This window comes from Lipotes vexillifer, unplaced genomic scaffold (assembly GCF_000442215.2).
Source record: "Lipotes vexillifer unplaced genomic scaffold, Lipotes_vexillifer_v1.1 scaffold121, whole genome shotgun sequence".
Classification (NCBI taxonomy): Eukaryota; Metazoa; Chordata; class Mammalia; order Artiodactyla; family Lipotidae; genus Lipotes; species Lipotes vexillifer.
The window spans coordinates 434299-439288 of record NW_006773122.1 but is presented as its reverse complement, the minus strand read 5'-3'; the positions used below and the strand labels follow the sequence as shown (position 1 = coordinate 439288).

The window sequence follows — 4990 nt, the reverse complement described above, 5'->3', positions numbered from 1 at the left end:
ACGATATGTCCATTATCAACAGGTAGCATTCTCACTTTCAAAGTGAGAAGCCTCAAATTAGGTAACCAGCCAAGGCCTTATTCTAAGTGTTGGTGCCATGTCTTCCATACTCTGAGGGGAGCTGGCAAAGGAGCCCAGGTCTTCATTCCCTAACTCCTAGAACCCGTTAGGTGGGTTTCGGTACAGGTAGGGAGGTAGAAGTGCCAAAGAACCTACACTCACACCAGATGAGGAAATCACTTGTTATCCTTTAATGCAGCGGTCCCCAACCTTTTTGGCACCAGGGGCCAGTTTTATGCAAGACAGTTTTTCAGGCGATGGGGAGGGCTGGGGAGGGCGATGGGGAGGCGATGGGGAGGGAGATGGGGAGCGGCGATGGGGAGGGCGATGGGAAGGGCTGGGGAGGGCGATGGGGAGTGGTGATGGGGAGTGGTGATGGGGGGCGGCGATGGGGAGGGAGATGGGGAGCGGCAGATGAAGCTTCGCTCACTCGCCCGCTGCTCACCTCCTGCTCTGTGGGCTGGGCTGGGGAGGGCATGGTGTCGGGGACCCCTGATTTAATGAATCTCCCACCATGTAGCTTCAAGCTGCCAGGACACAAGCCCCACCCACACCCTTCATCTTCTCCTCAGCTCTTCTGCTGAAGAATTTGGACTTCCCGATGACAGGCTGATGTGACACCACATCAGTGACAGGAGAAGCTCCAGTCTTGTTCTTGGCAGCATTTACCCGTGTCTGCTCACTGACCAAGGTCCACAGTTTATCAAGGTTGACGGTTGGGCAGAAGCTCTAGTTCCTCATTAAGGGGTAACGCCTAATACCAACTTTCCCAAAGTATCCTGGGTGATATTTGTCAAAGTTGATCCTGTGGTGATGCATGCCACCAGCATTACCGCGGCCTCCCGGGTGCTTCCAGTGTTTGATGATGCAGCCATGGCCGTGGCTCAGGTGGCCCCTAAGTTTCCGGGTCTTCCTTAGTCCGGACGGCATGTTGGCGGCCGAGATAAAAGAGGAAGTCCTCTGCAAAGTCTCGCGGGCTATTGAGCACAGAGGCCTAGCACACTTTAAATATTCGTAGGTTTTGCAAAACTGCCCTCCTAAAGGGCTGTGCCCATTTGAAGCCCCTCGGTGGCATAGGGGAATAAGTACAAATGGGTCTTCTTGAAACAACAGAGGGAGAATCCCAGGCCTGGCTTCACCACTGACTGGCTGGGTCCTGCCTATCACAGGCCTCAGGTTCCCCATCGGTACATGAAGGAATTGGGGTCAGCCAGCCCCTGTGGGCTCTCCAGTTCAAGTATGCCACTGGTCTGTGATTCCTCAGGCCCAGCACTGCTCACCTGTGGCCCCGACTAGCTCAGAAAACCCTTCTGACCCTTCTTAAGAGGCCACGCCAAGTGGGGATAGTAGTGAAAGAGGGAGAGATACCTGTCCAAGCTCAAAGGCAGATCCTCAGGCACCAGTGAAGGGGCCTGAAAAAGCACACAGCACGGGATTTAGTCCTAACCTCTGACTCTGTACCTAATGGATACCAGGGAGAGGGCAATGTATCCTGGCTGCACTCTGGGTTTTGTCTTTTGGTTCAGAAGTGTCTCCCTCCTCTTTGGAGCAAATATTCTGGTGGCATCATAGAGCTGGAAGACACTCTGGCATCATCTGACCCAGTGGATTTCAAGCTGTGTTTCTGGCAGCCCAGGTCCCTGGACAGGTGTCCTGGAGCCAGCAAGAGCGAAAGCAGGCCCTCCCTCACTTCATGCAGAGCTGGTGCTTGTATAGAAGGGCTTGTGAGTAGAGTTATACTGTTAAAGCATCCACAGCAAAGCTGAGAGGCTGACTTTCCCATACTGTAGCTGGGAAAAGCCAGGCCCCGGGAGAGGAGGCCAAGGTCACGTGGCAAGTCAGCAGCCAGGTCCTTTTCACTGTTTCAGATTCTTTTACAGTTCAGATTCCAGTTTACAGTCTAGAAACCAGCCATGGACTCACTGTGGGACACTGGGCAAGTCACTTCCCCTCCTGGGGCCTGGTGTCAACATCCCCATTCCAGAGACGGAAAGTACAGCTCAGAGGACGGCGTTGAGCGCTAACGAGATGACGTCCACATGAAAGCCCTTTGAAAACTGGGTGTTACTATTATCCAGGGTGAAAAGACTGACTGCCCCAGCACTACCAGAACTCTGACCACAGCTCTGTCATGACTTCATGGAGCCCCAGGACCAGACCCCAGCCCTCTCTGGGCCTCAGTTTCCCCAGATGAGAAGTGAGGGGACTGGAGGAGATGAATGATTTTCTAAATACACCCAAAAGAGGTGCTTTAGGAGTTCTGCACAGTACTGATCTCAAGTTTATTTCTTAAAATGTTACAGCTTCTAAAAATCTTAATAGAAAATGACACTCAAATGTGTCACATAACAAAAGTTATCACACTGGAGATGAATGTGATTACCAACATACTAAGTAGTACTGCCAGGGCTCCACGTGGCCAAATCCCAGCTCTGCCACTACTGGCTGTGTGACCCCCAACAGGCTACTTAACCTCTCTGAACTTCAGTTCCCTCCTGCTTGAAATGGAGATGGTCAAAGCAGCTACCTGAAATGGTCAGGGTGAGGATTAAATGATGTGATCCACGGAAGCCACGAAGCAGAGTACTTGGCATATGCTAAGTACTCAATATGTTTTGGTGTTACTGTTATCAGCTTAAACTCAAGCTTCTCCTGTTCCATGCCTACATGCATTTAATATAAGTGTATCTGTCTCCCCACCCCCATCTGAGGGCCACACACTCACCTCCCAGCTTGTTGAGGACCCGAGTGACTGCATTAGAGCAGCCTTCACAGGTCATGTCCACGGAGAACTCGTGCTTCTGAAACAAAGGAGACCATAAGTCAAGTCCTGCAGAGGGGCCCCAGGATCCCCCACTAGCATGCAGGCCCACTCAGGGGCCAAGACACAGGGCAGAGAGAAAGGCAAGATCCGGCTTTCATCACACTCCCCAGTAGCCTGTTTCTGAGCCCCACTCTCTTAAACTGTACAGTAACTAAGGGTTTCTATATCTCACAGGTGGTTGCGTTAAAGGACAGAATCCCTCGAAACCCTTTAGCGGCGTCTGGGACACGCGAGAAGAATCACCTGGGAAGGTAGTTTGAGATGTTGGTTTCTAGTCTCATCTTCAAAGCCCTGATTCTTCAGCTATGGGGTTGTCTCAGGATCACTAATAACTCTAATGTGGGTGGGCCCCATGCTCTGAGCAGTGCTGATCTGGTCGCCTTAATTATGCATTAAAAGATCACTCTCTGCATTAGACTCACCTGGGAGCTTACAAAAACTATAGGTTCGAGTGGGGGGTCGGCTCAAGATGTTGGTTTCTAGTCTCATCTTCAAAGCCCTGATTCTTCAGCTATGGGGTTGTCTCAGGATCACTAATAACTCTAATGTGGGTGGGCCCCATGCTCTGAGCAGTGCTGATCTGGTCGCCTTAATTATGCATTAAAAGATCACTCTCTGCATTAGACTCACCTGGGAGCTTACAAAAACTATAGGTTCGAGTGGGGGTGGTCGGCTCAAAAAAAAAAAAAAAAAAAAACCAAACTATAGGTTCCAAGGGGAGAAAGCGGGAGGTGGCGAGCGTGGGATGAATTGGGAGATTGGGATTGACGTATGTACACTAATATGTATAAAATGGATAACCAATAAGAACCTGCTGTATAAAAACAAACAAACAAACAAAAACTATAGGTTCCGGTCAGCAAGCCAGAGGGCTGAGACATCTATTATGGTCAATAAGCTTCCCTGGTGACTCTGAAATATGGAGACCACGGCTGCCATCCAAGTGCTTCAGAGGCAGCACCTGAATCCTGGGAAGGGAGAGGATTTGCCTGGGCTCCCAGTGAGCTAATCTGGGCCAGTAATGGAACCCAGGCTCCTGGACTCTCCATGAGGGCTCAGCATCCTACAGTCTCCAGGATATCTAACAAAGCAAGGGCCTGAAGGCAAGCTCCCAGAAGGTGAGGCTTTGTTCCGTTCACTGCTGCATCCCCAATACTTGGAACAGTGAGTGCCTGGCACAGAGTAGGGGCTTAACACATTTTGTTGGGTGAATGGATGTTTGACACAGCTGGTTGAACAACCCTGGGTCCTTCCTTTGCTTTCAAACAAAGGTTACTTATACCAATACTTCCTTTATTTTAAATCTCTGGAAATGAGACCTGGCTTCAGATCCCAGCTCTGGCACTTAGTAGCTGTGTGGCCATGAGTAAGCTACTTAACTCCTTTGTGCCTTGGTTTCTATATCTGCAAAATGGGGATGAAAGTCCCTCTCCAGGCTGGTGAATGGGATGAACACAAGATTTTAAGTGTGGTAACCAGCATGCAAGATGGCCCAGTGATCTCTGCTTCCTGGTATTTATGCCCTTGAGTAGTCCTATTCCACAATGTCTCAGGGTTGGCCTGTGTGTCCAGTAGAATATGGCTGAAGTGACGTTAGGTGACCTTGGAGGCTAACGCATAAAAGGCATTGTGGTTTCTGCCTTACTCTCTCTGGGATCCTTCACTCTGGAGGAAGCTGGCTGCCATGTCCTAAGGACCCTCTGGCAACCCTATGGAGAAGTGCACATGGTGAAGAGCTGAGCCCTCCAGCCAACAGCCGTGTGAGGGAGCCAACTTGGAAGCAGATCCTCCTTCAGAGGACCACAGCCCTGGACAACATCTTCACTGCAGCTTCCATGAGAGATCCTGAGCCAGAAATACCAGCTAATCTGCTTCCAGATTCCTGACTCTCAGAAACTGTAAGTTAATAAATATTTGTTGTCTCAAACCACTAAGTTTTGGGGGTAATTACTCAGAAGTAATAGTTAATTCATATGTTAGGTAAAGAGATTGGAGCCTAGTAGTAGGTTCCAGTGGGGTAAAAAGTTAGCTATCGGGGGAATTCCTTGGCGGTCCAGTGGTTAGGACTCTATGCTCTCACTGCTGAGAGCCCAGGCTGAATCCCTG

The 4990-nt window shown here is 50.2% G+C and overlaps 1 pseudogene; it reads right to left on the bottom strand.

Annotated features, from left to right (window-relative positions):
* Window positions 1-582: 582 nt before the first annotated feature.
* LOC103083909 (60S ribosomal protein L27a pseudogene) lies at window positions 583-990 on the bottom strand (annotated as a pseudogene).
* Between the last annotated feature and the right edge of the window lie 4000 nt (window positions 991-4990).